This window comes from Chinchilla lanigera, unplaced genomic scaffold (genome assembly GCF_000276665.1).
Source record: "Chinchilla lanigera isolate Chin_1 unplaced genomic scaffold, ChiLan1.0 scaffold00023, whole genome shotgun sequence".
Taxonomy (NCBI): domain Eukaryota; kingdom Metazoa; phylum Chordata; class Mammalia; order Rodentia; family Chinchillidae; genus Chinchilla; species Chinchilla lanigera.
The window spans coordinates 5068977-5084834 of record NW_004955424.1 but is presented as its reverse complement, the minus strand read 5'-3'; the positions used below and the strand labels follow the sequence as shown (position 1 = coordinate 5084834).

The 15858-nt window shown below is 36.6% G+C and overlaps 1 long non-coding RNA gene across 2 annotated transcripts in view; it reads right to left on the bottom strand.

Annotated features, from left to right (window-relative positions):
• The window catches only part of LOC102011333, an 84871-nt gene extending 69409 nt beyond the window's left edge, over positions 1-15462 (bottom strand). For both annotated transcript variants that reach the window (XR_001234147.1, XR_261043.1), the window contains exon 1: positions 15262-15462. This is a non-coding gene — a long non-coding RNA (uncharacterized LOC102011333). The remainder of the gene's footprint in view (positions 1-15261) is intronic.
• Between the last annotated feature and the right edge of the window lie 396 nt (positions 15463-15858).

The window sequence follows — 15858 nt, the reverse complement described above, 5'->3', positions numbered from 1 at the left end:
TATGAAAAATAGGGCTGGGGACTTAGCTCAGTGGCACAGCACCTGCCTGGCAAGCACTAGGTCATGAGTTTGATTCCTGGTACCGAAAAAAACTAAAAACAAACAAACAAACAAAAAACCCTAGATATAAACAATAACAGGTACAATAAACGTTTCTAAAAGTGCATTCCATGGTGTTACCATTGAAGGTTTTTTTCCACTGAGTCCAAACTTGTGGTCAGTTTAGTGAACTGGCCACTCAACATTGCAAAAACAAACAAACAAAAAACACTTTAGTTTAAAAATGTATTGCTTGTCTGCCTTGGCATTCCATTTATCCTTTGAAATTCCAAGAGGTTTTCATGGACTGGAGTCACATTTTCCAAAAGAAAGTGAGGTTGCTAACTCATTCAAAAATAATTTAGTAGAGTAAGCATACGCAAACATTGAAGCACCAGGGACTGGTTTTCTCAGATGGAGGTGTGTGGAGTGGGGATGGAATTGAAGGTAATGGTTTTATAGTGATTCAGAGGAGCAAGAGTCCTAATTTCTTACGAGCTAATTTCTAAGCTTGAGTTCACAATAGGTAGTGTGCTTCTATGAGAATCTAACAGGAGAAAGAGTTCAGGTGGTAACAGCAGCTGTGGGAAGAGGCTGTAAACAGAGATGAAGCTTCACTTGCTGGCCCTCCGCTTGGCTCCTGAAGTGAAGCCAAGTACTGGCCAGAGGCTCTGGGGTTCTGGACCCCTGAGGTAGAGAATGAGATAAAGAGATAAGCACCGTTTCCATAAAATTTGTACTCATATATAGATGAGTACATATAGAATTCATTTCCACATACCCAAAACAACATAGAAGTCTGGCACAGAAATGGGAAAATTTTATAAGGGATTCTCACATTGTATATCGAATTGCAGTTCAAAAATTGCAAAATGAACAGCCATGTACAAAAAGTAAAAATGAACATAGTTACCTGGGAGAGAAATGATATGAAATAAAAATTATCTATTCATAGTGACACAAGGCTTCAAATGTTTTTAATCAATGTGAAAGCCAGACAGTTTGTATAAACTATGTTACCACATTTATCCATAATCTATATCTTAATATATATTTCATATCTTTAGTTTTTCCCCAAATGGTTTTAAATTACCAACATAATATTTTACAGCTCACTATACTGTATATATGTATTTAATCTTTGCAAACTTTCTCATATATTATGTAAAGTCATTTAGAATCTTCATTCATTTTATACATTTTTTGCAAGTTTGACACTAAAAGTACTTCATTATATATTGACTGTGTAAGCAATGTATGCCTACATAAAAACATTGAAGCTCTGTCATAAAATGCAAAGGTGTTCTCTTTGTATAGCTACATTTATGAAATAAACACTGTTTTGAGATTTTTCTCAGTCTGGGTGATGGCACATGCAGTGGTGACTCACCATCACTTTTGATTGATCTTGTCAAAAGGCTCACATCCATCATGATATGTCAGATGTCTGTGGTTATCATTGCCATATCATACAGCCAGGTCATTCTCCAGATTTTAATCTGCTAGGATGTCAACATTCATTATTATGGTATTTGGGATTGTGTCTTTCAGTTTTATAGCTCAGGCCCATTCTAAGGATAACTAAAAAGACCAATGAAAACCATCACCATCTCTGGGATACTAGCCCACTCTTTTGAGGCTTTTCTACCCAGGTGTCCTAGCAAGGACCTGGTCTTGTTAATGGGCTGGGGTTTTTTGACACAAGAGTAAAGGAGCATGAATGACAAGGAGTCACAGAGCCAGTTAAGCTGCTGTCAGCCAGGGCTCTTGGCTCTAGTAGGCAGAGGAGTCTTGAGCTGCTAGGTCTCTCCACTTCTATTCACCTAGACATGAGTGCATGCAATTAAAGTAACACAAGATTCATCTGCCTCATATTCTCCATTAATATATGCTCTGGTAAATACGTTGTATTGACATTTTCCTCTGTGCTCACAGAGGAGGCCAATTCACCTCTGGTCTCCCACACAATATAATTATTGAACTCAGTAAAAAAACTGTTTCTAAATACAATGTAAAAGAAACACAGGCAAAAATTGATTTCTGGTATGATTTTTAAAACTGATGATTCTAATTTTGATTAAGCAAAATTATTTGATATCATTCAATGAAATGAAAATAATTGCATGAAGACTTAAAATGTAATTATTTTGAATGACTTCATGTCAATATTGTTTGAAATTTTAAATATGATGGATATCTTTCTACAGAATAAAACTTTTAAAAAGTTGATGCAAACTGTACCAGGGATACAGCTCAGTGGCAAAAGGGCCTGCCTGGCAAGAGGAAAGTCCTGAGTTTGATTCCCAGTATCCCCTCAAAAATAAAATAAAATAAATTGATGCAAAAAGAATGTGCAAAATTTTGTTCAGGTAGATACTAAGAAATACAGATATATTTACATGTAGATATCAAACACATAGATATGGACTTGTATTTGACATTCATATGGAAATTAATTTAATATCTGCCATAAACTCTCCAGAAGTTACAAAAGAATAAAATTTAAAAATCACGTTATAGGAGCGAGGGCCTCCGGCGCCCTGGGAGCCACGGGCGGGAGCGCTGGCCTTCCCTCTGGCTAGCTTTCTGCCTGGTAGGCCCCCGGAGGGAGGGCCCCCAGTGCACGTGGAGCCATGCGGTGGTGAGCACTGTTGCACGCCGGCCCTTAGGCTGGCCACCGCTGCTCAATTGAGAACTATCAAGACACAGAGAAACAATGACACAATTGGCCCACCATGCACCAGCTGCAGATGCCCACCCTGGGACGTGTGTGAAACATTCAAATGGAAAAACCCCTGGGAATGCATGTCATACAATGGGTTACTCTTGCTCCTGCCATTGAGAAACAGAAAGGTCCAGAGTCAGCGGAGGAGCAACTGCTAAACAAGGACTCTGAGAACATGAGAATACAGACTAAGCCCGAGGAGTCAGAGGTCCTGTGGACTCGGGTCATGAGAGCCGCTCAGAAGCTGTAAACCAGAAGGACCTTGCACAGTCCCTGCAGAGACTCCCTGGAAGCCATTCTTCCCCTGACAGTACAGGCTGTGGTGGAGCTCCGGAGAAGTCTACAGCAGGATTCCTTCTGCTTGTGTTGACAGCTAGGGAGAAGACACTAACTGATTGTGGGGTCCCAATGTGATGGGAGGCTGGAGAGAAAACGGTGCAATGGGTGGCTTTCGCCCCAGACGGCTCACTTGATTTTTGACAACTCTTAGGCTGTGGCTACTTGGTGGATCCTTCTTGTGTATCTCTGTCTTCCTGAGAAACCACTTTGAAGATACCACCATGTATTACAGCAGTCATTGTTATTTTCCTAGAAATCTATCCATAACTCTGTAATGTCTCTATTGTTCCTATCCTATTTCATAAATGGATCCATGTTTATGTGTTTCCTGCAACAACTATTGAGAATTATTGAATGATTATTCAATAGGTCACTCATGCATAGTTCTATTTATATTCTTTAGAAGCCACTTTGAAGATACCTAAGTATAGTATAACTATTGATAATCTCGTACCTCTTTTGTCTGTAACTCAATATTATTTGTCTGTTTTCCTGAGAAACTATCTTGTAGATAACAATATGTAAAACAATAACCATTGATAATCTCCTACCACTTTTTCTGTAATTTGGTAAGCCCCCCTATTATTATGTTATCCTTCTTTTACTCTTTAAAATAATAAAATAAATAAAATAAATAAAAAAATAAAAATCACATTATAAATTCAGTATATTCTATAAGAAATACCTCTGTAAATATGACAGTAGAAGAAAAAAAGGAAAATATTTCATTAATCTTATGTGTAGACATAGCTGTATAATTCTTAACCAAAATATTAACTCTAAGTCAGGAAAATGTACTAGATAAAAATAATTTTACTATAGCTTGACCCACTGTTTGAAAAATCAGTCAATATAGTCTGCAATATAAAAAGTATGTCTTTAGTCATGCTACTGTTGTCTCAGTGTCTTGAATCAATTCAAAACACCTTTCATGGTCATTTTGATCTTGGAGAAGAGCTGGAAGATCATGATGTCAGATCTGGAGAATAAGGTGGCTGAGTATAGACTATAATAGTTTTATGAGCCTAAACTCACCTTTGCACTGGTTAGCAGCATTCTCTCTATTTTTGTTCATATCTATTAAAGATACCATGTGTGTGCTAGTATTCATTTGCTAACTCTTTCCACTGAGGAGTATAGGAGGCATAACACTTGAGAAGCAGTGTGAAAAAGTAGTTCAAAGTTTTTAGTTTGTAAATAAAATTATCTGAAAGAAAATAGACTTTCTTTGCAAAATAGATGATTTCAAAACTGGTGAAGAGAAAGACGGAATGAGCATAGACTTTCTTGTGTGTGACATAAAATGCACAGATGGCCCCACATAATGAAGATCATGTCACTCAGAGAGGCCAGGTTCTCAGGGTTTTCACTGGAAAACTATGGAGACATCTAATCTCTATATAATGTGTTACAATGGATATTTTCTGTATCACAAAAGAGATACAAAATTCTTTGTGTTTGCAAAAGGTATAAACATAGCTGCATAAAATTAGAAGTACAACAAAGTATTTAAATGAAATGACTAAAAACACAGCATTGCAAAGTACAACTGCATATATCTATCTATCTATCTATCTATCTATATATATATAGTTTGTATATTTTGGTTTTTTTTGTTGGTTTATTTTGCTATTTAAGGAATTCCTCATTGAGACACTAAGCCAATCATAAGTCTTAAACTATATTTTCTTGTCTTCAGCTATTTTTTTATTTTAGACAGAGAAAACATAAACATAACAATGAAACAGAGTTTCAAAACAGGTTAGCAGGTTAGTTACAATAGTTGATACACTGTTTATTGCTGTCTTCCTAGTAGTTACTCTGAGTAGAAGATATAGGCATGTATCTTGTCTATACAATATTAGCACAAAATTTTCTTTTTAAAGAACTAAGAGAAACTAGCTGCATAGCTGTCTTAACTGTCTTGTGTGTACATATAATTTCTCTTTTTTCCTTTCTTCCCTTCCCCTTTCCCCATCATAATGTCTTTAGCTGTTGAACACTAGCAGTTGAAATTCTAACATTGTTACTTTTTTCCTTCTTTTTTTTTTTTTTTTTTTTAAATATTTTCTTTCACTGGTGCAGGAAATCGAATTTAGGACCCTGCACTTGCCAGGCAGGTGCTGCACCGCTGAGCTATATCCCCAGCCCTGTTGCTTTTTTCTTTAGGATTTCTCTCTGTGATCTTCTAAAGATCAAACATGAAATTATTCCCTCTAGATTCAGAGTAACTTATAAAACCACTCTTTTGAGCTTGAACCATTAAACCTCAAACATTACTTACTGGACACTGAGTGCTGAGATACGAAAATTGTAGCAAATTTTTTTAAAAAGCATGATTTTCACCAAGGTAAAGAAAGGAAATTGACTTAAAAGGAGCACATGAAGGAAACACCTCCCTGTGCCAGTTCCCAGTGATTCCCACCCTTACCTCCAATACAGACACCAAATTTGAGCCAGAAAAGCTTTTATTCTATTGCAGGAAATACTAGATGACAAAAATACTGAAAAAGGTATTTTTCATTCCCTTCTTCAAAAACACTGAACAAATATTTAACATGTAAATGATCCTGGACACTAACTTCATAGAAGGGAAATATCTAGTAAAACTATAGGGTATAGAATAAGCTTTTTTCCATTAAAGTGTGTTTGCAATATAGAAATATGAGGGGTCAAAAGGAAAAGGATGGCAAGGTTCTAGTGAATCTCCTCATCAAATAGCTTACAATGAAAAATTGATCTTCAGTGGTTCACCATATCAAGGTTTCTTTCTTTCTTTTTTTTAGTTTTTATCTGTCTACCAGTCCTGGCATTATTCATATACAATCTATGTTTAAGCTGATCAAAACAAGCAGATGGTTAGGAAATTAAATGAATAATAATATGCTACAAGGACCATTAGAATACATGAATGAATATTCATCATCAGATATGCATACTATTTTGAAAATTTTACTATGAGAATAAGTAAACCAAGTCAGATGCACAAGCTTAAATATCACTTGGCTTCATTTATATGAGAATCCTGGGGATGGGGATTTAGCTCAGTGGCAAAAGCACCTGCCTGGCATGCGCAAGGTCGTGAGTTCGGTTCCCGGTACCGGAGAAAAACAACAACAACAAAAAAAACAAATATATGAGAATCCTAAAATATAAATAAAGGTCAAAATAAAGGATAATAGGAAATAGGGAGAAAGATCTTTTGCAAAAGAATGAGAAGACCAAGAAATAGAGGGAGTTGGGAAGGAAAGGAGGAGAAGGGAATAAAAAAATTAAGATGTGTTGTGTCCTTACTTACACCTTTTGCATTCTGCATGCTCCTAAAACCAGTGTCACATGGATGATGCCAACGTCTACTGCCAGCTGGAACAGTATCCAGACTTTCTTTTCTTTAGGCTGTAGAGGTCAAGGGCCTGGATTCCTGAGCACTCTGAGCTCAATCCTGAGGAAATAAATTCTCTAGGCTGGCTGTCATTCTGGAACAGGTTGCTTGGGGCTCTCTTCTCAAAGCAAATTCTTTCACCGTTGCATCTTTGAAGCTGCAAAGGTTGGAGTACTGCTGGTTCTTGGGATGTCCCCAGGCCGTCTTTTCTGTAGTCTTGTGAAATACTTAGATTGTCTTTGCTAGTCTTTTCAGCAACCAATTTCTCTTCTCTTCCACCCTTGCAGGCCACAATTTTTCTGAAGCTTTCTATCTGACCATACTCACATTTTGAACCATCCTGCTGGGTTCTTTGCTCTTGATTCTCACAATAAATCTGGCTAAAAGCTCCCAGTGGTAGCCATGTCACCACCTCAACATTAGACTGCCTTGAAATTTCTTCTGCAAAATTAATTAATCTGCCACACTTTACCTTAGCCGTGGGCAACATCTCTGGACACAAACAAAATGGAGACAAACTTTCTGGCAAGGTATAACACACATTGTGTGGGGTCCAGCAACCAACTCAACCGTTCTTCCCAGCAGAAACCTTCTGAGCTTGGTGTTTGCCAGCAGAATTTCTAGCTGCCTTCTAATTTTCTGAGTTTTGACCACAATCACCCATTAAGTACAAAGATGTGCTAGTTTTACTTTTTAATCTGGCATCTTTGAAGCCTTTTTAACTCTTCTCTTTCCCACAAGCCATCTCCAAAGGCTCCTAAACCACGTGATCATGAACAATCACAGCGATGATTCCACTTCTCTGGTACCAAATTCTGCCCCTTTTATCTTCTATCTAGGTTACTTGGATTAGAGCGGTGCTAAATAAATCAGTGGATTGATTTAGTAATCACACATGTTTACTCCTAGCACCCTTATTCCTAGCTTTACATCACGAATCACTCACAAACTCTAGATTCAGCGACCTCTGAAAAAGCCCCATCTGTGACCACACGAGGCTTTGGGAAGACATCTAGACACAAGCCCTAATACCAGGTTTAGGTAAATTGCATGGTCAGTTTTTATTTTCTGTTCTGAATCTCAAAAGGGGGAGGGAAGTTTTGGTATGTTAGTGTATATATAAACAGCATTGTCAGATTTGGAGTAAGAATCTCTAGTTAAAATTGAATTTTTAATAAACAACATTATTTGCACAGTATATTCTAAGTTTTGCATGAAGCATAATACTACCAGATTAGATTTTATGTTAATTTCTAAAGTAACTTGGTATTTTATTTTATCTAGTAAGCTTATGAGTAACATACACCAAGTGTACATTGCATTTAGATTCTTATGATAAGATTTTTAATTTTTCTTAACAATTTATTTACAAATGGGACTAACCATATTAGGAATAAGCAAAGCAGAATTACTTTTTCAATATATCTGATATACGTGAGCAAAAGGAATAACATAAGAAATATCATACCATTTTATATCACCATGTAAAACTTCAAAATTTCCTATTAAATATTCACAAGTTTTTTGCTTTTTACCAGAATTCTTTTTGCGACATGAACTATGATATGCAGCAGTCAACTCCTTATGGAACTGAATGTTAAAAATGCATTTTTTGGTGTCAGTTTCAGCTGACTTATACAAATGCCAAAACAAAACAAGTACTCACACATTTATAAGGTGATAATCATCTGTGTAATCCTTGGAAAATAGCATGAAATAAGTTCAGTAACAATTAACCCAATCTCTACATTAAAAGCATGAGATAATGAAACTGAAGTAGCGGAGGGAGAGATTTTTTACTTGGGACAGTCTCACTTCTTAGGCAAATGTTGGTGCTTTGCTATCCCTTATATAAATTTTAGTGAAGATATTTCAGGAGATTCTAGGACAGCATAACGTATTTTCCTAGAGTGGACTGCTATCTATTCTGAATATTAAAAAAAAAAAAGAAGAAGAGTAATCTACTACTAAAAGACTTACAGAAATAGCATATAAATAAATCTTTAAAGGTTATTTGGGGAACATAAATACACCCTCATTGAAACCAGACCACCATGTTTTGCTTCTAGAAGACTGGATTTGGTAGGAGTATCAGGTAGAGTTAGTTTTAAAAGCCTGAGAAAGTTCCCTAAAATAGCTATCTATTAGTTAGCTTTCTATTGATGGAACAAAATGTGGGGCAACACAATTTAAAGCACAAAAGGTTTACTTTGGCTCATGGCTGCAGATGTTCAGTTCATGGTACGCTGACACCCGGCAAGAAACATCATGGCGACAGGACAAGGCAGAGAAAAGCTGCTCGACTGACTCATGGCAAGTAGGAAGCCATGAGTTGTGGAGATGTGACAAAGAGTAAACAACCAGAAAGCAGGTATCACCCTCAGTGTCACAACCCCATTACACAACCCCATTACCCACACAGACACACTCAAAAGTCTCCTTTTAAGCATTTTTAAGCCAACTGAGGTGACAACAGGATTAATCACTACAATGAAAAAAGAATTAGACAGAGGCTTAGGAGAAATAATGTGTCTCTCCTTAGGTAGCTCCAATTGGAGGCATTCAGGAATAGATTTCTAGGAAATCTCCAAAGGCACCAGAATAGAGAGAGAGAGAGAGAGAGAGAGAGAGAGAAAGAGATCCAGCGTTAAGCAAGGGCCAAACTTATAAGTTAGCTAAAGGATTGGCAGTTTTCCAAGACATTTTCTTACCTCTGTTCCCTACCATTCTGAAATCCACAGATGCCAAACAGTTTTGGGAGCAGGACAGGATGAAAGAATAAACTAACAGACAGGGAAATAAAGTAAAATTCAATTAAATGCACAGTGCAATCATAGTATTTCCCTAAATATCAGGTATCAACCTGAAATCAGCCCAGATTGAGAATAGGTGAGAGTTTCTTCAATTGTAAATGAAGTTTTCGGTCTCAGACTATGATATATAGAGAAGACTATTATCTGAATGACTACATAAATTCTCAACCTATGTGAGCCATAGTATGAAAAGCAGGAACTAAAGGGGTAATATAATAAATAGGCAGATCTTTCTGTTTAACCTCTAGAACAGGCATCAACTAACTTTTAATGGATCAGGTTATAAATACATTAGGACTTGTGGATCAAGAAAAAAATGTTGCTCTGCTATAAATGTTTACAACAATAGTTAAAACACATGTCCCATAAATTTATATTAATAAATTCCAAATGTAACAATAATTGAAAGGTGTTCATGGAACATAATACATGTGTACAAATAAGAATGAAATTCTTTTGAGCAGGATAAAATTTCACTTAAGTAGGTGTCAAATTTAGTATTCCTTATTTTCAGATTGATTGCATATGTTCATCTGTAAAATTAATTCTTAGCTTATGAATTGTGTATAAATACACAGTGGACTTGGTTTATCCCACAGGATGTTTGATTTCTGCTGCTATAAAGCCTTTGACTTTGTCACAATGATAGTGTATGTGGGTAATTACTTGAAGTTTCCCCTAGGTGAGTGTCTGAAGACAAATGAAGCTACTGGATCCTAGAATGCAAGTGAGATGCTAGAGGATGTGGCTAGTCCTCTCAGAAAAAAGAGGGAAGAGAGTGTGAAAGTGGGGTCATCAAGATCCCCTGCTTTGGTGATTCTTGCAAAGATATGTGCCATTCTCAGAGATCTATCTGTATTTATACCAACTGAAACTATCCATTGGCACCAAAATCTAACACACAAAAGGAGACGTAGGAAGAACAGGTCACAAAGATATTCCTGTCATAAGTGAAAGTAGCCAAGTCATTTATGCCAAAATCTCTTCTTCCTCCCTCCATTCCCCTCAAAAGGATGAGTCACATTAAATTGATGCCATTGGTTAGGACATTGATTTCAGTCAACAAAAAACTTTGCAATAGATTTTTGATGAATAGCTGAAACTATGTTATCTTTTTTCCTCTGGCATGAAGATGAGATTTCTTCCACATAATACACACTACTGCACATAACATTGAATGTAGATCAGAGGGAGTTTTGCACATTCAATTCTTTTCTCTGGAATTCAGTACACAATATTAGAAACCCGACAATTTTAAGAGAAAATGTGATTCACTGATATACCAAGTGAGCCAGTACTTACTACTTGGCAGAGATGAAACAATTTTGTTACTGTTTTCTGGGTTAGAAAATAAGCAAAAAGAAATACAGTATAAACTCGACAGGAGACTGAGGAAATAGTGGCATATTATCATACAGCATTATGTGAGACAGAAAACAAGGCAAGGCCATTAAATTTTCCCTAGATTCCTTTGTTTTGGTTGAGAAGCTATTTCACTTGCTGCAATACACTCCTAATACAGTGTGGAAATGGGTTTATTGGATATAGAAGGCATCGTCTGGCTTCATGTAAGAGAAAACTCCTGGGAAACTACTTCAGTGTTATTTGGGAAACCCAATATGATGCTCACTGCTAGTTCATTGTGAAGAGGTTAAGAGTGAAGTCCCAACTATTTACAGTTCTCTGTATTCAGGATTTCTCAGAGCTCTTTGATCCTTTTAAACACAAGATACCAAATATCACAGTAGATGTTAACATGAATCCACAGGTTGCCAATTACGGAGTAGGAGCCATTAGCTTCCGTGTCACCTGCCTGACCCTGCTAAAGCAGCTGAAGGTCATTTGTACAGTTTATGTCAACTTCCAAAAGGTATAAGGATGTGCACCATCTTTAGCTTTATAAGTCCTAAGCCTCTTTTTCATATATATGACCTAACAATTAAAAGGAAAAGCAGAAAGAGAAAGAAGAGAGCAAAAAAACAGAAGAAACATGAATATGTTTTAATGCTAGTGTACTGAGCTTTAGTAGGACAGGAAAGAACTCCCATATGCCTATAGTAGAGAATAAATCAAGTGAAAATCAGTCAGAAATATATGAGCAACCCCTAAAAATTAAAACCCAAGAAATTTGGTCAAATATGGCTGCTGATAAATTATACTTAACAAATAACGAAAATGATTCATTGGACTTGCCATTTTCCACTTTGCAAATGTTTTTAGAATGCTTACTGTATGGAGATATTAGGGAAAAAATTAGGGCAAGCATACATATCAAGCCGTAAGTAAAAATCTTTGAAATGATCTGCTCCAACATTTTTACTGGTCTCTTGGAGGTACTGGTGATTGACATTCTGCAGTCACGTGGGAGACAAAGACCCTCACTTACTCCCTCATTTTACAGATGACTGCAGGAATAGCACAGCATAGTTTTAAAAATTTCAGTACCTAGCGGGGCTGGGGATTTAGCTCAGCAGCAAAGCGCCTGCCTGGCAAGCGCAAGGTCCTGAGTTCGGTTCCTGGTACCGGAGAAAAAACCAAAAAAAAAAAAAAATTTCAGTACCTAGAATTAGAATGACTCCAATTCTAGTTCTTATGCATACCTACTGGGAAAGCTAGAGAAATGTGTTTCAATTCTATTAGTATCTATTTACTTTTCTGTTTAGAAAAAAAAGAAAAACTATGACCTGAGAATCCCGGAGTGAGCCATCTCCCAATAAACAGAAAACGGGTGGAGACTGGCGGGGGGCAGGGCGACATGGAATGGGGTGGGAAGTAAGGAGATGGACACCAGACTAAAGCCTCAGATCTTACGGATGAAGAAGCAGACTCTAACTGGCACCGGCCCCTTCCACACTCCCCTGCCATGGGTGCCAATTCCTCTCTGGTTGCCCCTCTGCTTCCTTCTCCTTCCTGTTCGCTTCTATCAATTTTTATCTTTTCTTCCCCCATGAAATTAATTTCTTTTATAATTTTTGGTCAGGTAGAATTGGGAAAATACCACACTCCCTCTTGTATTTCACCATACGAGGCTCCCTTTCTTATTTTAGTCTTTATTAATATATTTATATGGACTGGATGAAGAAAAAATTTGATTTCCCCATTTTTTCTCTTCTCCGATCTTGTCTCCTCAAACTCCACAGGTAAAATGGGATTCGCCCACTCCCACAACACTTGCATCTTGTTTGTCTGAGGTTCGTGCCCCAGTAACAGACACAGTATTTAATTGCATATACTGTGATGTTTGCTGAGTATATTCACTGCAAATTTTATTTAATTTAGTTTTTTGTTTGAGGGCTTTGCAGGGGAAGGTTGGGTTTGTTTTTAAATATAAAAAATTTGTCACTGGAAAAAAAAGGAAAGTGCATTGCTATAGTTGCTACCTGTGAATATTGTGGAGAATAGTTATATTTACATCTGGTGGATGGTTTTGCTTGCTTCTGCACCTAACTATAGACTTGTATTATTAGTAAAACATACCCCAAAATTTATGGATCTTACAAATTGGGAGTTCATGATGAGAAATGTGTTTTCTATATTTCAAGGACTCTGTACTACTTTTCCATAGATAATGCCCTCCATTTTTTCCTAAGATTTTGAAAATTCTAAGATGATCTCCAAAACTGAAGTTCAGAATGTAGTTCTCCCATTAATCCTATACCAGATCTGTGGCTTGGACACTGACTGAGTTTGTCACATTTCAATTTCACCATTCATAAAATAGTAACAATAAGACTTAAATTATATTCCTATAAGGTTTTCTACAGATTAGGTATCTTTAGTAAAATAGAAAGCACTCTACACTTTAAAAGTGCTTTAATTCTTAGAGCAGGAATTGGGACAAGAGCAAATATTTGTTAACAGTATTCTCTGTTCTATACCCATTATACATTTAACCTTTTAAAAATAAGATTTAAAAAAATTTATTTACATGTGTTTGTACTACATAAATGATTCCACTCATCATAGGGTGCTGGAACATATATATTAATATTATGGCAATGTGAAGATTGTGTTTTCAGTTTTCCAGTGGCACAGTTTCTTCCTTTGAGATTTTAGTGTCCATTACCATTTTCTACATTCTAAAATATACAGTTCCATGGTTGCTTAGAGTTAGTGAAATTATATTCCCTACTACAGGTGTACACTTCTCAGATGAAGTGTCAGCTCCTGCATAGTTTAATTCATTTTTTGTTTGTTGGTTTTACTTGAACTGATAAGTTCTATGTCTCCTTCACTCAGTGTCCCTTTAGCCTTTTAATGAATCTGATAATGTGTGGTGAGTACCATGTTCATTTCTTTTAGCAATCCAGATATTGAAATATAGGAAGCAAAATGACCATAAAAGCAATGTTAAAAGTGTGGATATTGTCCTGCGAAGTAACATTAGACAGCTGGATGCCAGCATCAGGCATCACAAAGTAGAGAGATAATATTAAGAAAAATTTGAGACATTACAGGTAAACACTTGGCCCTCCATATCTAAGAGATCCTACCTGCAGGTTCAATGAACTATAGATTAACAATAATTATAATGGTGAACTCCTAGCATCTTGTCTAGTGAAACTCTGTATTATCTCTAATGTTTTATCAAAGAATTATTTTCTTATTCTCTTTAATGGTTTGAGCAATCTTTCATTCTTATGTCTGGTAATCTAAGCAGTATAGTTGGGCTGGGGATATAGCTCAGTGGCAAAAGCGCCTGCCTGGTAACCACAAGGTCATGAGTTCGGTTCCCGGTACCAGAGAAAAACCAAAAAAAAATTAAAAAATAAAAAAATAAAAGCAATATAGTTGAGAATAGCAATATGTAATGTAAGAAGCACTGTTGATTTGTATTCTTTTGTCTTGAGACTCTATATCACTTTGAATGTTCTTGCTCTGATTTGTTTATGTTCATGATAGTGGTATGCTGCTACTGTTCTATTTTTTTGTTTGTTTCTCATTTACTACTCTCTTTAAAATAGAAGAAACCATATTGGATCTGTGATAAACATAAACAATTTTCTTATCTTTATGTTCTACACAAAACACTATTACAACTTTTTACATAATATTTGTATTGTATTAGGTAAATAAATAATCTTGAAATGACTTAAAGTTGACTGGAGGATGTACAAAGGCTCTATGTAAATATTATATCATTTTGTGCAAGGGGCTTGAGCAGTCACAGATTTGGTATCACAGGAATGGAGTGGAGTGGAGTGGAATGAGGTTCCTGGAATGACTTCCTATGGATACTGAGGGATGTTTCTACGATGCTTTTTGCACTACGCATGTCTGGAACTTGGTAACCATTAAGAAAAATTGAAATCCAATTTGGACTTGGAAGAGAAGTTATGTTTTGTATAAACTGTCAGACTAGAATTTTCACTTTCATTTGCCTCACATAGTTGGCATTAAAAAGAGTGTTTTTGCACTTAGAACTTTTGAAAATATGTCACATACCACATAATTATTACAACAATTTCCCCAGCAAAAAACACTTTCTCAACTTCATTTTTACCTTGGTGATATAAAAAATATTAATATGTCAAGGACCTTCATTACAGATGCCCGAAGTTCCCTCACTAGGACAATGTGACTTTCTTCACACGCTCACAAAAAGAAGTCTAAGAATTGAAATATCCTAGGAAGGCTAAGCATTTACAAAGAAAAGAAAATGAAATGAGATTGTATCAGAGGATGGAGATAGAGGAGGTGTTGCAATCTGTTTGACAGTTCTGGTGACAGACTGATCAAGATTACTGAGATGTATTCCCCTGCTCTGCCATTAAGCCTTCCTAGAAAGGAGAACTCATTGTGCACACTCTAAGTGAAGGTGGGAAATTCAAGTGGAATATCATGTGTAAAATCATTCCCTTAATATTTCCTTGAGGAAAATACCTGCATTCTCCCATGAAATAGTGCTGTAGTCAGCTTTGCTGAAATAAAATACCTGAGATGAAGAAAAGGTTTATTTTTACCTCACAACTTCAGAAGACTTTTGCTCTTGATTCTTGATCCCATGCCTTTTGGGCCTGTGCTGAGGCAGTATATCATGGCAAGCGTGTATCTCAAAGAGTCTGTTTACCCCAGGGCAGCCAGGAGCAAAAGAGAAAAAGGAGGGCACCAGGGTCACAACATGCCCTTCCAGAGTGCTTCGTGTGCCCTAAAGCTCCCACCAGGCTCCACTTCTCGAAGGTTCTATGACCTCACAATGGCACCACCCAATACAGGGCTTCAGGGAATGTTTTAGTCCAAAGTAGAGCAGAGCTGGAGAAAGGAAGGCTTGGCTCTTCCTCAGAGATGATCCATCGCAGTTGGATGCTTCCACACTCACCAGGACATACTTACTTGTCAGTGCTTCACTCATGCTCTCACTTAGTCACTAAAAGTTTCCTCATCCCCAACAGTAGCTGTCAGTTTCTAACCCCACAATTTTTTCCCATTTCTTAACTTTACAAATGAAATTTTACAATGGATATTCTTTTTTTTCTGGATTCATTTGCTTAGTATTACTTATTTAAGATTTATATTCTTGTTTTGGATTTCAATATCTCATTTATTTCTATTGCATAATA